The 17,573-nt window shown below is 41.8% G+C and overlaps 2 long non-coding RNA genes across 2 annotated transcripts in view; one reads left to right on the forward strand and one right to left on the reverse strand.

Moving 5' to 3' along the window:
• The first annotated feature begins 1,250 nt into the window (after positions 1–1,250).
• Positions 1,251–17,573, forward strand: part of LOC117080038 — a 33,562-nt gene continuing 17,239 nt past the window's right edge. Inside the window, exons 1-2 of the long non-coding RNA XR_004435689.1 lie at positions 1,251–2,717; positions 3,180–3,227. This is a non-coding gene — a long non-coding RNA (uncharacterized LOC117080038). The remainder of the gene's footprint in view (positions 2,718–3,179; positions 3,228–17,573) is intronic.
• Positions 3,061–16,386, reverse strand: LOC117080036. The gene is made up of 3 exons (XR_004435687.1): positions 16,131–16,386; positions 9,588–9,633; positions 3,061–4,854 (listed from the first exon to the last, which is right to left on the reverse strand). It is a non-coding gene; the product is annotated as an uncharacterized LOC117080036 (long non-coding RNA).

Consider the following 17,573-nt stretch of genomic DNA (forward strand, 5'->3'; position numbering starts at 1 on the left):
AAAAAAGATAGATTTTGATGCATCTTAAAGAAAGCATGCTTACATTTGTCTTTTACTGCTGGATTTCTACTCTTGACCTCATAGGGCCCAGTGATCATGCCCTAATAACATACTCTCGATTTGTTACAAAAGTGTTTCTCTGTCAAACTCTTCTATTCACTGAAAGAAAACAGCTTATGATGAATCTTTAAGAAAGTACTCTTACATTTGCCTTTTGCAGGTGCATATGTAAACCAGTGGTATATGACCCAATAAAGAGACATGCTCTAATAAAAAAATCTTTTATACATTTTCACATGATGAGATTCCTTGATTTCTCATCCCTCTCCCTCAAAAGTTAACCAGATAGTTTTTTTTAAAAAAAATCCTCATTCATTTATTCAATGCTAATATTTTTGAGTTCCCAATATGTGCTGGGTGATACTATGTGGTAGGCTATGCTAGGTGCTAGGAGATTCCTCATACTTTCATGGAGATTAAAGGTTAGGGCAGCGCAGTGGCTCACACCTGTAATCTCAGCACTTTAGGAGGCCAAGACAGGCAGATCACCTGAGGTCAGGAGTTCGAGACCAGCCTGGCTAACATGATGAAATCCCATCTCTACTAAAAATACAAAAATTAACTGGGCATGGTGGTGCATGCCTATAGTCCCAGCTACTCGGGAGGCTGAGGCAGGAGAATCACTTGAACCTGGGAGGCAGAGGTTGCAGTGAGCCGAGATTGTGCCACTTCACTCCAGCCTGGGTGACAGAGCAAGACTCCATCTCAAAAAAAAAAAAAAAGAAAAAAGAAAAAGATTAGGGCAACATAGGCTGGTGTGGTTGAAAGAGACTAAGAGACTGAAGACACTGTTTAATTCAAATGCCTCATTTTAGCAGTGAGAAAATGAAGGCCCAGAGAAAGGAAGTGTCTTACTAGATCACACAACCAGTCCATGGCAAAACCAGATAAAGAAAATAGTTCTACTTTTCAATTAAGATCCTGATCTGGTTGGGCATGATGGCTCATGCCTATAATCCCAGCACTTTGGGAGGCCAAGGGCGGTGGATCACCTGAGGTCAGGATTTCGAGGCCAGCCTGACCAACATGGAGAAACCCCATCTCTACTAAAAATACAAAAATTAACCAGGTGTGGTGGCGCATGAGCCAAGATTGGACCATTGCACTCCAACCTGGGCAACAAGAGTGAAACTCCGTCTCAAAAAAAAAAAAAAATCCTGATCTGAAGTTATTCAGGAGGCCAAGGAAGTCATTCTCTTCCTTCCCTTCTGTCCCAACTCAGTAAATCTTGGCTTCTTGATTAATGGAGAAAGTAAACATTTTTCTATGCTGTCTTTTCTGGGACTAAGCATGGTCTGTAAGTAATAAACAAGAGTTTCTCTGGAACTCTATCCTCTATATACTTTGTAAACCCCACTCTCTAACAGGCTCTCAGTTTTATGACTAGAGCCCCAGAACCAGGGGAAACATGCTGCCTGGGTTTTGCTTTTTCAGTGAAAGCAGATTATATCAACTTCTGTCAGAAAACATCATGAACTTCTGTTTCACTGTTGTTTAAAATAAATATTTCTGTAAGAAATGCTGACAAAATTTGTATTAGGGTTCTCCGGAAAAATGGAACCAACAGGATGCATGTGTGTAAGTTGTGTGTGTGTGTATGTGTGTGTAAAAAGAGCGCTAAAGAGATGTTAAAGAATTGACTCATGCAATTATAAAGGATGTTTTAGTCTGTTTTCTGTTGCTTCAAAAGAATATTTGATCCAGTGTATATTCTGTACTTTAAAAAAAAAGAAGAAGAAGAAAAAAAAAGAAAACCTGAGACTGGGTAATTTATAAAGAAAAGAGCTTTATTTGGCTCACATTTCTGCAGGATGAGAAATTCAAAGGCATGGCCCTGGCTTCTGGCGAGGGCTTTCATGCAGCATCACAACATGGTGGAGAAGGTCAAGCCGGAAGCAGACACATGCAAAGAGGGGAAGCCAGGGGAGCATCCTGGCTTTATAACAACCCACTTTCGCAGGAACTAATCATTCCTATGAGAACCAGTTCAGTTTCTTGAGAGCGAGAGTGGACTAACTTGAGAATACCACGAAGCCATTCATGAGGCCTGTCCCTATAACCCAAATACCTTCCACTAGTCCCCACCTCCCAACACCAGCACACTGAGGATCAAATTTCAATATGAGCTTTGGTGGAGACAAACAACCATATCCAAACCATAGCAGATGGCAAGTCCAAAATCTGCAGGGCAGATGAGCAGGCTGGAGAACATAGAAAGAGTCAATGTTGCAGTTCAAGGCTGAAGGCCATCTGCTGAAAGAATTTCCTCTTGCTCAGAGGAGGTCAGTCTTTTGTTCTAGTTAGGCCTTCAACTGATTGGATAAGGCACACCCACATTATGAAGGGCAATCTGGTTTCCTCAAAGTCCACTAAATTAAATATTAATTTCATCTAAAACACCTTCACAGAAACATCCAGAATAATGTTTGACCAGTATTTGGGCATTGCAGCTCAGCCAGGTTGACACAAAATTAACCATCACAAGACCATAAGCTGAAAGTTTTACAACCCAAGAGTCCTATTAGAATTATGGATGAGTGCCAGTTACTGGGGGAGTCACTGCACATAAAGGTCTTCATAATATTGGACCTCGCAAAACCATGGATCTACATCAGAGGAGAGAGAAGGAAACCTGGCAAAGATGGAAAAATCATCAGGTAGATAGAAAGGTTATGACTGGAAAAGAATATTTTGGCAAACAGAGATTCCCTAGCCCTAATCTCTTTACTTCTGTTTTGTTTCTTTGTTTTTATTTTGTTTTGTGTTTTAAGACAAGAGTCTCCCTCTGTTGCCTAGGCTGGAGTGCAATGGCATGATCTCAGCTCACTGCAACCTCCACCTCCCGGGTTCAAGAGATTCTCATGCCTCAGCCTCTCGAGTTGCTGGGATTATAGGTGCCCACCACGATGCCTGGCTAATTTTTGTATTTTTAGTAGAGACATGGTTTCACCATGTTGAGCAGGCTGGTCTCAAACTCCTGGCCTCAGGTGATCTGCCTGCCTTGACCTCTCAAAATGCTGGGATTATAGGCGTGAGCTACCGCACCAGGCCCTTCTGTTTTGTTTTACAAATTAAACCAAAGACCAGATAGGGGAGACACTGCCTTGTTTTACCTTCAGATATACTTGGTGGACTGGAGTTCCAATAACCAGACCTTTGGGGCTGGGGTAAGTTTTTCCTCCTAACTCCTCTGTGTGGGGAACTGAGACATTTGGCTTCCTGTTAGGAAGTTAAAGCTTGTGGCTGTAGAAGAAGGCCTGACTCTTGGTGAAGCTGCAGAAGTCTTAGAGCTCTGAACATAGGGCTTTGGACATGGAGATTCTTACATATGTTCAACAAGTATCCTTTGTGCCAGGCTCTGTTCTACATGCTGGCAACATAGCCTTGAACAAAAGTCACAGAAATCCCTGCTTTCTTGGAGTTTTCATGCCACCAGGGGAGACAGACAATAGACAATAAGAGTACGTGAAATACAACATACAATATGCTAATTACAAGTGGTAAAGATAAAAATAAAGCAGGAAAGCGGACTAGCAAATACTGGGGAACAGATGTTGTGATTTCAGATAAGATGGCTAAGGAAGGCCTTGCCAAGGAAGTAACATTTGAGTAAAGACCAGAAGCACAAGAGAAGGTGAACAGTGTAGACATCCGGAGCAAAAGCATTCTAAGCAGAAGAATAACTGTAAAGGCCGTTGTTGTGGGTTGAATTATTTCCCATCGCCAAAAGATATGTTGAAGTCCTAAGCCCTGGTACATGTGAAATGTGACCTTATTTGAAGACAGGATCTTTGCAGATCAAGTTAAGATGAGGTCACTAGGGTGGGCCCTAATCCAATATGACTGGTGTTTTATGAGAGGACACAGAGACAGAGAGACACAGGGAAAGTGCTGTGGGATGACAAAAGAGAGATTTAAGTGATACAACTGCAAGCCAAGGAATGCCTAGAGTTGACAGCCACAGCCAGAATCTCAGAAGAGGCAGGCAAGAGTTCTCTCCTACAGGTTTTAGTGGGAGCATGGCCCTGGTTAACACCTTGATTTTGGACTTCTCACCTCTGGAACTGTGAGACAATAAATTTCTGTTGTTTTGAGCCACCTAGTTTGTGGTACTTTGCAACGGCAGCCCTAGAAAACTAATCCAGCCATGAAATGGGAATGTGCCTGGTATGTTGAAGGAAGATGGAGGCCAGTGTCGCATGGGAGGGAGTCATAAGAGATTAGATCAGAGAAGTTACACAACAGATGGCGAGATCATGTGGCACCTTATGGTCAGAGATGTGACATGATCTGACTTACCCTTTAACGGGCTCACATATAGTTATAACTGTGTGTTACATTCATGGCTGAAGGGAGATGTATAGAAGAACCCAGACTATATTACGTACACTAGATAATCATAAAAGGTAGGTACCAAATTGCATAAATACTAAAATCACTGTGCTTATAATTAAATCTTTCATTTGCTCTTTAGGTATATTTTAATCTGTAATGTTAATGTGAAACTAATTTTTAAAAGATGAAATTAAAATTTTTATTTTCAAAAACAGACTATTAGGTGGCAAAGCATGAATTTGCTGACCTCAGGTGAACACATTAGTGACTATCTGGTTTGCTCTGACCATAATCATGGCATACCCCTCACCTGGTATCATAGACAAGGAGACCTATTGGCTAGATTCCCCTTCTAGGAAGGACTTGATATTCAGTCAGGGGAAATATGGTCAGCAGACAGCCTTCAGCTCCTTCAGGGTTTGTCTCAGCTGCAGAGAACAGGCTATCTTGTATCTGGTTCTAAGACAGAGAAACAACTGAGTTAGCTTAAGAGACAGGAAATGTATTTGGGAAGGATTAAATATATCTCACAGAACCCAACCTCATGAAGGACTGGAAATAGAAGAAGATGGTCTCCCTGTTTCTGTGTCTCTCATCATCAGTATCATCATCATCATATTCTGTCTCATGGTAGATCAACTCTCACAGCTCATCAGATGACATGACCCAAAACAGAAGTCCCAAAACGTCACCCTCTGTTGCCCTTATTCTCTGCCACTATATAGGTCCAGTGCCTGTAGCCAACTGATCCTATCTCTCTAGATTCCCAGGAGAGATAGTCTGACTGGGCTGTCTCTTTGGTCAGACGTCCCCTCCTAGCCAGTCAATTATAGCTGGAGACTGGGTCATTTTGAATGGAAAACTGCCCTTCCTCCAAGGCTGTGGATGGAGTTTATTTTCTAAGAAGAGATGTGATGTTGGGAAGGATGTGCCGTGCATCTCTAGCACAAAAATCGTCACAGCTATGATATTGTATAAAAAATGTTCAACTTTGAAGCCACATGATCAGTTTTGAGTTCTTGTTCTGCCATATATTAATTGTATGAACTGGAATGGGATCCATTAAACTTTTAAGCCACTGTTTCCTCAACTGAAAAATTTTACATTTTTTGAGACAGGCACTAGGCTATGCACCAGAAATATAGAAAAAAAGATACAATCCCTGCTGTAGACAGATGGTCACAGTCTAGCAAAGCAGGCAGGTAAGAAAACCAATAACTACAGTTCTAGGTGATATGCAGTGATGGAGAGAGCACGCCTGGGTGAGGTACCCTCCTTGCATGCCCCAGTGTGTGGGTGTATGGGTGTGCATGTGCATGGTGTGGATAGAACAGAAGAGGAAGGGAGGAGAATGGGGGAAAGCTTCCTAGAGGAGGTCAACCTGGGGTGGGAGCTTGATAGGCAGGAGATAAATGTGGGGAGGGGAAAGTATACCCAGGCAAGGATAGCACCATGTGCTGAGTCACAAACATGTGAAGGAAGTTGCTCATCTCAGACACATGTAAATGGGAGGGCAGGGCCAAAGTAAAGAACAGCATCTGGCATGGAGCCAGGCAGGTGTGATGGGGTGGCAAGAGATGAAGCTCCTCTGATTGAGAAGGAAGACATGTGGGCAAGTGCTCTGAAAACAGATGGTGCTACAGACACAACAATGGTGAACAGGGAGTGTTGATTATGTGAAAGCAGGAGCCAGGCTACTTTGTGTCATGAATGTGTCTCTATGAGGCAGGTAATATAATCTTCATTTTACAGGGCCTTATTGAGTCATAGTCCCAAGGTCACATGGTGTCTTGGTTTGGATTCTCTCAGAAGTAGACCTTGAGAAAAGGATTCAAACAAAGGTAGTTTATTTGGGGGGTGATCCTAGGAAACCCCAGTCAGAAAGTAGGGAAGCGAGGTGCAGAAGAGAAGGAGCCAATAAGGTGTGTGCTATCGGAGACGTTACCACTGGGAAATTTGGGAAGACCATGAGGAATATGCCTCCGAAGTATTTCCACCAAGAGGCAAGGAAGCCGAGGTGTTTCTCTCCAAATCTCCATCTGTCACTATTTGAGGACTGTTTCTCAGATGTTAACTCTGGAATTCCCAGCTTCCCCCCGCACAGGAGCCTAGCGTGCTCTTCAGGCAGTGAGTCATAAGTGTTCTCAGTAAGCAGACTTCAGGCTGCACAGGGGAGGGCTGAGAGGTTATGGGCAGAACACTGACCGCATGTGCTATGCACAAACAGTAAGGAGGGGAGCAAGAGTTTGGTCCCAAGCAGGCTGGCTTAGGTTTTAACAACAGTGTTATACTCTTTCCCAAATGTAGAGTATTATTAATAAACATATTTATACTGATACTTACAGTACTTTCAGAAACCATAGTATTGAGCCTAGAATAGAGGGAGTCTGTTGTCCTCATCAATGATTGACACATAATGGTTACTTAATGAATATTTTTGGATGAATGTTTTAAAAAGTCAAAACATAAATAATTCAGTGTTATTTAACTATAAAGAGCCTTTGGCTGGGAATCAGAAGATTTGGATTGTAGTTTGAGTTCTGCCATCAGTTTCGGGACCTCAGGGAAGCCATCCAGACTAATTGAGCTTCACTTTTCTCATTTTAAAACCTCATTTTATTACCCACCCCACTTGCCTACTGTTAGAGTTGATGTGAGGATGAAATGTAATAATGAATGTGAAGGGTTAAAAGTATGGCAAACTAAGGAGTAATCCTGTGTCTCTGCCTTGAGTTTGAATCAGGTAGAAGTTGGCCTTTGGTTTTCCAGGACCCAGGACCATGTACTATGAGGCCACCAAGTCCATCAGTCAGGGCTCTTGGTTGTAACAGGTGCTAACTCTGACTATCTTAGTCAAAAAAAGAGTTTATTAGAGAGATAGCAGGAAGATCACAGGATTGACAAGCAGTCTAGAGAATCAAGCTTGGAAAATGGACAGGAACTGAAAGAGAACCACAGGGAAGACCACACCCCAGAAATATCCTGGTTAAAATGCTGCTTCCTCTCTCACTGAGCAGTGGACACCAGTGCTGCCACCAGCACAAATTCTAAACTGTCCCAGTTTCTTGAGTCATTTGCTTCAAACTTAAGTCTCAGGCAGTAATATCAGGGGGGCCAAGATTAGGTCATATGCTTGTGCACCAGCTGCCAGGGACCCAGGAGGGTAACTGGCCTCTTTTCCAGCTTCCGTCAGGGGAAGACACATTCTACCTCCCAGCATGTCTTATGCAATGGCAGTTTCCCCAGACACAGGAAGGGGGCTCAGACGCGGAGCAGCCAAGAAGAATGTAAGTTCCATCCAAGTCAGAATGTAGGGAAAGTGAGGATACTGGTTGAAAATTGAAAAACCAAGATAAAGAGAAGGTCATTATTTATTAAGTGGTAACATTGACTTGAGAGTTTATTAACCAGGAACTGTTCAATGTGCTAGGTACAAAGAGGACTAAGACACAGGTACTGGCCTCAAGGTGCTCTAGCCAGTTAGGAAATGTATATTAAAATAAAATGTGGTAAGATGTAACAAAATTCAGTGGGAGCACAAAATAAAGGATTAATGCTGGGGATTATGTGGGTGGTCAGGAAACTTTTCACACAGATGGATCTTGAAGGACGGAAAGAGAGAAGTGAAAAAGCATCAGAAGCAGAGCCACTTCTGATATCTGTTACTCTTCCTAACCAGCTGGAATCTGGGTCCGGTATTTCCTGCTCAGTCCTTTTCTACAGCCACCAACCACAACACATATGCTACTACAATTAAAGTCTAAAATTAGTATGATTAAGGTCTAAGCAATGTGAGGGTATTGTTCAAGCCAGGATTTTCTTCCTTGGCTCTCCCCAGACTCTCTAGTGCAGAGGGATATTGACAAAAATTATTGCTGCTTTTGTTGTTTTTAGCTATTTTAGATGAAAGCATATACTCAGACCTGAGTTTGTTTGTTTGCTTGTTTTTTAGACATGGTGGTCTCACTCTGTCACCGAGGCTGGAGTACAGTGGTGCAATCATAGCTCACTGTAATCTTAAACTCCTGGGCTCAAGCAATCCTCCCACCTCAGCCTCCAGAGAAGCTAAGACTACAGGCACATGCCACCATGCCCTGCTACTTTTTTTATTTTTATTTTTTTGTAGACATAGTCTTGCTCTGCTTCTCAGGCTGGTCTCAAACTCCTAGGCTCAAGCGATCCTCCCGTTTTGACCTCCCAGTGTTGGAATTACAGGCATGAGCCACCATGGCCAGCTAAACCTGAGTTTAAGTAATGGCTCAGGCACTGACTGAAATCTCTCTGAGCCTTGATTTCCTCAAAGATAAAATGGGAATAAAAAATACTTGCCTTCCAAGTATTCCAAGGACTTTTGAAGATTAACTGAGATAATGTCTGCAAAGTGCCAATGATCGGCAGTTGGCAGGTGCTGTTATTGCTCTTGGTTTGAAACAGTTCTCTGAAAATCTGGTGATGAAGAGGAGACTTTACTGTTCTTCCCCTTTGACCTCAGGGGTTTCATACAAAGAGGGAGATTACAAGAAAGAAATGTCTTCTAAGAGAGAAAGAACCCAGAGGTTCTGCCAAAAATGTGAGACTATATGCGGGAAGCAGATACGAGCTACTTTCAAAGCCTGACTCAGTGGTGGGACTGAGAGCCTGGCTCCTGAGTCAAGAGAGGCTTTCCAATCCCACAAGAATGACTTCAAAAACAGCCCTCTTGGCACTAGTGATGTTTGCCTCTGCCCATTTCAAGGAGGAAACAATTTACCCAGATGCAGGCCTGCTTAGGCTCCCTTCTCTAGCAAGATCAAGCCAAGAACTCGGAAGGGTGGAGGACAGCACATTCATGAAGCCATTTTCACATACTGTTCCCACACAGCCTTTGAAAATGTGTGCCTTGTAACAGGTTGAATAACACTGGTAGAATCGCATTGTGTCCGTTCCGAATAACAAGTATGATATTTGAGAGGAATTAGCTATGGGCTGAAGAAATTTAATAAACAGGGCAGATACAGATGTGAAAATGCTGTGTGGCTTGGAACAGACACCAAATTATGTGGAGTATGAATTTAAATCTCTTTTCTGAAATTCCTGGCCTATAATTTAATAGTCTCTTCTGCCTAATAAACAATGGTGTTCTATTCCAACCTTGGACTTCTAGGTAAATTCTGACCATTCATTCATTAAACAGCTATATGTTGAATACTTACTACATGCCAGGCATTGCAATGGGTGTATAGGATCTTGATTCTGATTCTGGAGAAAAGAGAGGAGATTGTTTTGTAAACATTCAGGGCTTCTCCCTTCAAATATTATTTGTGGGAAAGCATGAATGTCTCCCCTGTCTGCATATGGAGAAAATAATTTCGTGTAGAATGGCGTAGTTCTGGTGTTTACTGGGCTCATCATCACATCTGGGGGTAGGCCCAGGACTGGGAAGGATAGAGCAGCCAAGCATGTTGCTATGGTAACTTGGCATTAACACACCTTAGCTCCTTTGTGTCGCCCCCAAATTACCTTTAAAACAAGTGTACATTTTCAGAATTTGGAAAGCTTTTCTTAATTTTCACATGGCCAGTTATAAAGGCATTTTTCAAAGCACTCAGGCAAAAGGATGGTCATTTCTTTTTGAAGCTGAGGCTATGTTGATGCTATTTTCTGGGCCAGAAGTGTAATCAGGATCTAGACTATCGTATTCTTTCATAGGAGGTTTCACTTTCAAATGTTATTGTACTTTTATTGCCACCTTGTTTTAACTTCCTGCTTAAGCAATCCTGAAGGGCAAGAAAATGAACCCACTAAACATTGATGCCTCAAAATAACCATGTGAGGTAGGAGCTAATACCTCTACTTTATAAATGAAAGAACTAAGGCTCAAACAAGGTCACATAGTTAGAAAATAACAGGATGAGGAGGAATGGAACCAGGCCTATAGATTGCAGATCTGGTATCTTTCTGTTATACCTTCACTGACTCCCAGTATCTTCCAGCCTTTGTTACTTTATAAAAATATAGATGCTTACAAGGCAGGGACTAGTTTGTTCTGTTCTTTCTCTCTTTCTTTCTTTCTTTCTTTCTTTCTCTCTCTCTCTCTCTCTCTCTCTCTCTTTGTTTTCTTTCTTGAGATGGAGTCTCTCTCTTGTTGCTCACACTGGAGTGAGTGCAATGGCATGATCTCGGCTTACTGTAATCTCCGCCTCATGGGTTCAAGCAATACTCCTGCCTCAGCCTCCCAAGTAGCTGGGATTACAGGCATGCACCACCACGCCTGGCTAAATTTTTTTGTATTTTTATTAGAGACGGGGTTTCTCCATGTTGGTCAGGCTGGTCTCTAACTCCTAACCTCAGGTGATCCACCCGCCTTGACCTCCCAAAGTGCTGGGATTACAGGTGTGAGCCACCGAGCCCAAGTGTGTTTTTCTTTTTTTTTTTTTTTTTAAAAAAAAAAGCCTTGGCCGGGCACGGTGGCTCACACCTGTAATCCCAACACTTTGGGAGACCAAGGCGGGTGGATCACAAGGTCAGGAGATTGCAACCATCCTGGCTAACACAGTGAAACTCCGTCTCTACTAAAAATACAAAAAATTAGCCGGGCATGGTGGCGGGCACCTGTAGTCCCAGCTACTCAGGAGGCTGAGGCAGGAGAATGGCGTGAACTCGGGAGGCAGAGCTTGCAGTGAGCCTAGATGGTGCCACCGCACTCCAGCCCAGGTGACAAGACGAGACTCCATCTCAAAGAAAAGAAAAAAAAAATACTTTATTGAAGTTTTTGTATGTATATTATATATTTCTTCATAAAGTTTACCCACTGTAAACATACTATTTAATGATTTTTAAAAAAAATTTGTAATAGCTTTATTGGGATATAATTCACATACCATACAATCCACCTACTTAAAGTGTACATCCAGTGGTTTTGGGTATATTCACAGAGTTGTATAACCATGACCACAATCAATTTGAGGACATTTTTAGCATCTCAAAAAGAAACCCTGTACCTTTTACTATCACATCTGAATCCTCCCATCCTCCCCACCCTTCCCAAGCCTCAGCAACCCCTAGTCTACTTTCTATCTCTATATTTGCCTATTCTGGACATTTCATAGAAATGGTTTCATATAACATGCGGTCTTTTGTGACTGCCTTCTTTCACTTATCATAATGTTTTCAAGATTCATCCATGCTGAAGCATGTACCTACTTTATCCTTTTTACGGCCAAATAATACTCCATTGTGTGAATATAGCGCCTTTTCTTTATCATTTTATCAGCCAATGGACATCTGAGTTGTTTCTACCTTTTGACTATTATGAGTAGTGCTGTTATGAATATTTGTGTACAAGTTTTTATGTGGACATATGTTTTCATTTCTCTTGGGTATATACTTAGGAGTGACATTGTCAAATGATAACTCTATGTTTAACTTTTTGAGGAACTTTCAGATTGTGTTTTCCAAAGTGGCTGTACCATTTTATATTCCCACCAACAATATATTGAGGGTTCCCACTTTTCTATGCCCTCACTGACACTTACTGTGGTTTGCTTTTTTCACTTAACATTATTTCATAGATATATTTCCATGTTCACATGGTTATCAGTTTCAATGGTTACACAGCATTCCAAATCAGTCGGACATTATTTAAAAATTACTTTAAAGCTGAGGACTTGGATTGTTTTCATTTGGGGACATTATAAATAGTGGGACTAGGATCTTCAGTGCTTACTACATTTTTCCTTTAGCTTATGTCTTTGAGGTATGTTCCAAAGTGGAACAAAGGACACATACAGCTCATGTACTGCTTCCCTGGTTACCCTGCAGAAAAATTGACTGTACCTAAAATGCTATCAGCAAAGTTTGCACTTGCCTTCCTCTCCACAGCCTCTGCCAACATAAGGCTTTGTTGCTTCATTCGTATATATTAATGATATAGTTACTGTATTAGTCTGTTCTCACACTGCTAATAAAGACATACTTGAGGCTGGATAATTTATAAAGAAAAGAGGTTTAATTGACTCACAGTTCCACATGGCTGGGGAGGCCTCACAATCAGGGCAGAATGCAAAGGAGAAGCAAAGTCATGTCTTACATGGTGGCAGGCAAGAGAGCTTGTGCAGGGAACTCCCTTTTATAAAACCATTAGATCTCATGAGATTTATTCACTCCTATGAGAACAGTATGGGGGAAACCATCCCATGATTCAATTATCTCCATCTGGCCTGGCCCTTGACACATGGGGATTATTACAATTCAAGGTGAGATTTGGGTGGGGACAGAGTCAAACCATATCAGGTACAGGTACATGATAGAACCTTATTTTTTATTTTTATTTTTATTTTGAGACAGAACTCTGTCACCCAGGCTGAAGTGCAGTGGCACAATCTTGGCTTACTGCAACCTCTCCCTCCCGGGTTCAAGTGATTATTCTGCCTCAGCCTCCCCAGTAGCTGGGAATTACAGGCATGCACAACCACATCCAGCTAATTTTTGTATTTTTTAGTAGAAATGAGGTTTCAGCATGTTGGCCAGGTTGGTCGCAAACTCCTGGCCTCAGGTGATCTGCATTCTGCAGCCTCCCAAAGTGCTGGGATTACAGGCATGAGCCACCACACCTGGCCTGAATCTTAACAATCTTAGGCTGTTCAATTTGCATTTCTTTCATTGTTGGTGAACTCATGATATTTTAACAGCCATCAGCTGTTACTCTAAGCCATCCATCCAAAAAAGCCAAGCAGTGCGGGAGAATCTAGGGCCATAGCAAAGGGCAGAAGATGGGGCTTAAAGAAATTCCCTGGGTTTGGGTAGGGTGTAGTGACTCACGCCTGTAGTCCCAATACTTTGGGAAGCCAAGAAGGGCAGATCACCCGAGGTCAGGAGTTCGAGACCAGCCCAACATGATGAAACCTCATCTCTACTAAAAATACAAAAATTAGCATGGGCGTGGTGGCAGTCACCTATAATCCCAGCTAAGGCACACGAATCGCTTGAACCCAGGAGGCGAACGCTGCAGTGAGCTAAGATCGCGCCACTACACTCCAGCCTGGGTGACAGAGTGAGACTCCATCTTAAAAAGAAAAAAAGAAAAGAAAAAAAATTCCCTGGGTCTGGGAGCAGGCTCAGGAGGTATGTTTGATAGGGTGACTGCAGCCTCAGCTGTAGATGAAGAGGACACTGGTAATGATGCTGGACTGATTTAGACGTCATATCCTTTTCCACATTCTCCTTTCATTTGGCACTTCTCGTTCTGCTTCTCCCTCCCTGGCTATTCCTTCTAAGCCTTTCAGAGTTTCTTTTCTTCTACCTGATTCTTATACATTGATATTAAAAAATATAAGATTTCATTCTTGGATCCTTCTTTTTTAACTTAATACTCTGGGCAATCTCATTCACCCCCATGGCGGTAATGACAATTTAAATGCTGAAAATTCCCAAAAATGTATTGCCAGCCTAGACTACTCTCTTGAATTCCGGAAGCACATATCTAATTTCCAACTGTATATCTCCATTTGAATGTCCTCTAGGCACCTCAAGTCCAGTATCTCCCTCTCCGATCACTCCTTTTTTTCCCCATATGCCCTACCTTTATGATTGTAGCAACAGCAACACAGTCACTGAAGCCAGAAATGCGGAAGTCACTCCAAACTCTTTCTTCTGCACCTACATATTCCTAAATGTGCACCTTCTTCTCCCTAAACCTATTACACAAATTTGATTAATGTTTCAACTATATCTCCCAATAACTCTAGCATTGTTACATGGTTCTATTGGTTGCAACTTGTCATTTCAGAAGGGAATGGAAAAAGATTTATTGAATGTATACATGTGTGGAATGAAAGGAGAAACTGAGAAATTATTGCAGAGAGGCAGGCTTTAGAGTGGCTCTGGGGACCTCAGCAGCAAGCAGGTTGTTCTGGGCCTTCTCTGGAGAGTCTGCTATGAATATGACTTGGTTCCAACAATGCTCAGCCTCTGCATCTCTTGGATCAAAATTCCAAATTTCTGGGGAAATCTGGGCACCAGCAAAGATTAAGAAGGTTAGGAAGGTTGAGTCATGTGATGAGGACACAGCTCTGGAGGATTACTTCTACATATTAGAGGCAAATATCAAAGAAAAAAGAGATGGCATGAGATGGACAGTCTTTCCAGAAATTGTCTATGACATTGCCACAGTTTCTGAGCTGGTCTTCTTGCCTCTGGTCTTACATTTCACCAGCCCACATTGTGCCAGAATGATCTTCCAAAATACAAGTCTGAGAGAAAAAAAAGAAACTATAGGCATGAAATCCTTCTTCAACTCTTACTAAGTCTGGGACTTTGAGCAATAGCAACTACCATCCGAGTTCCTCTGATCTGCCAGCACTGTGTCAGTACTTTACATATGTTATTTCTACTGCTCATGACCACTCTGCCAGGCAGATATTGTAATTACTGTGCAAAAGAAGAAAGTGAGGCTTGGAAGGAATTAGTAAGCTTGTCCTAGGGGCCCTGACTGGCAAGTAGCAGAATTTACCTGACTAAAGGCATTTATTACTGGATTATACTCCGTCTCTGAGATTTTTAGTGTCTTGGTTTATAAAGTGAGTATAATTTTTTGTTTTTCAGGATTAATGTTAGAATTAGGCAATACTGGCTACATAATTTGTGAGGCCCAGTGCAAAATGAAAATGCAGAATGGCCCGTTGTAAAGTAATTATTAAAAATTTCAAGAGAGCAACAGCAGGGCATTAAACTAAGTGTGGGGCTCTGTTTTTGCGAGGCACCAAACGCCCAAACCATATCAGGATGTGAAACCGTCTTTGGGGGACCATTATTCAGCCCACACAATAACAACATTCTTATTCTTATTATTTTGTTTTCCTTATTTCATGCTTCAGTGGTTTCGGAATAAAGTTCAAACTCTTTCTGAGGACATGGCTAGCCCATTGTGATCTGACCCATGTCCATCATTCTAATTTCCATTCTTTCTACCCCTCAACGTGCCTTGAAAACTCCAGTAACATTGAACAACTTGTGATTTTTCCACTGCAATCTGCTGTCACTTGCTGACCAGCCTCTTTCATATTGTTATTTCTGCACAGAATATTCTCTCCCATTTCCCCTTTTCACCATCCTTCTTCTCTTTCATTTCTGTCTGATTTTGTTGTTGTTGTTTTTAGTACTTAGCCCAGGTTTTCTCCTTGGAAAAACTTATCTCCACCACTTACGATTTTGGAAAAGTTACTTCTCTATTTTCACATCTAAAGAATGAAAATCACAGAATAACACCTGCATTATTATGAGGCTCAAATGACATAATCCACATAAAGCACTTGGCAGACTGCCTGCCAGGTGGTGAGTGCCCACAAAAAAATTATCTATAATTATCATAAATATTATTTGACCTTCCCCCATGGTGATATAAGAGCTTTCCCGTCTGTCCTCTACTAGCAACAACTGCATAGAAGGTGGCAGGCTTTCTGGTAATTTACTGCTCATGTGTAAATCTGTTCTGCTGTACTGATCATTCTTTGAGATCAAGAGCTCAATTGTTCATTTCCATATCTTTAGTGCCTAGCACAGGGTTTGGAAATATGGCAAGTTAATATTTATTGGAGCAAAATAGAGAAAGAACTCTTAGGAGGACACATGTTAATTATGTTCTCAGAATATTTTTTTAAGACATTCATTCCATTCTTATGTTCCTGCAGTACAAGTCTAAAAATTTTTCATTTGTCTACCTTCTATTTAAATAAAAGTGCAGCATTAACAAAACTTACCCTGTTGTGCCAAATTTCCTTTTGTCTTCCTTTGCTCTAGTCACTTCCTCTTTTTTTCTTTCTACTTCCTCCTGGTAAAGGTCATTTCTTTCTGTGTCATAATCTCACCTTTTTTTTTTTTTTAAATAGTGTCAGTGTTTTTCCCAAAATACGCATTCCCAGAAAGCTGCGTAGTCATTACCCGTAACAAGGAAAACCCCACCCTTCCTTTCCTCGCCGTGCTGCAGCCCTTGAAGTCTCCAGGGTATCTGTAACCTTAGCATGGAGTCAGTATGAGCTCCCTCTCCTGGCAGGTTATAGTCATGCTAAAGCTAGACACAGGGCTAGAGTATCCCAGTCACACATCCATAAATGATTATAAAGCATGAGATAACCCAAGCCTGCCTGTTCCGTGAGCTCAGATTTAAGGAAGGTGTGGGGCTATCTAATTTGTTTATAAAATCATTCGCTTGACAGGCATCACAGAGATCTGAATCCCATCGTACCACTTGGAGGAAAGAAGCTGCTGCACCATTTATGAAAAGAATAAAAACTTGGATTTGTGCCGTGTTCTACCACTTATCTAGCTGGCTGCTCTTTTGGCAAATTACTAATATCTGTATGCCTCTGGATCTTCAACTTTAGGGTAACTTTAGACCTATTTCACCTACCTTATAGGGTAGATGTAAATGTTTAAAACAATATAAAAACAGTGCTACTTATTGGGTAATAGCTATGCTTCAGGCACTGATAGGTGCCTTATCCCTGTTTTGTATATGAGAAAACCACAGGTCAAGGAGTTGTCACATAGTAACTCTGTTAACACATGGAGAGCCAGGATTCATGCCCAGGTCTTTCTGACTCAAAAACCTTTCTTGATGTTGTTTTCCCTTTAATTATACCAGGTTGATGTTCCTGAATCATGCATCTGAAAACATTTTGAGGGTGGGGGAAGTAAAATTCAATACTACAAAGTTTAATTTTTATTTTATAGATGATGAAATTGAGGCCCAGAGAAGTGCAGTAACTTTCCCTAGGAGTCGGTGGCAAATACAACTCAAGAGTTGATTAAGGACTCAATAGTATTTACCCAATAGGGCTATCAGGTGTGCAGGCTACTCGGGTGTTGAGGTGTAGCTGCACCCAGGTGAAAGGGAAATCCAACAAAGGTTTTAGGTACTTTGGACTTTTTTTTTCACATGCTTTCCACTTTATGGTTGCACTGGACAGCTTAGGTGACACAATCTCAATGATACAGTCCAGGTCACAAGGGTTTCCTGATTCCTTGTTGTGAAACACAGTAAGCCCTCTGCGTGACTTGGTCCCAGCATCAATTTCTAGCTTCATCTCTCCCTAGGTCTCCCGGATCATCATCTAGCTCCAAACCTCCTCCTCATTCATGATGAACTGCCTGCAGCTCCTGGAATGCACCGCATGGATTTGTGCCTCAGAACCTCCATTCCT

This window comes from Trachypithecus francoisi, unplaced genomic scaffold (genome assembly GCF_009764315.1).
Source record: "Trachypithecus francoisi isolate TF-2019V2 unplaced genomic scaffold, Tfra_2.0 Lachesis_group8, whole genome shotgun sequence".
NCBI classification, from domain to species: Eukaryota; Metazoa; Chordata; class Mammalia; order Primates; family Cercopithecidae; genus Trachypithecus; species Trachypithecus francoisi.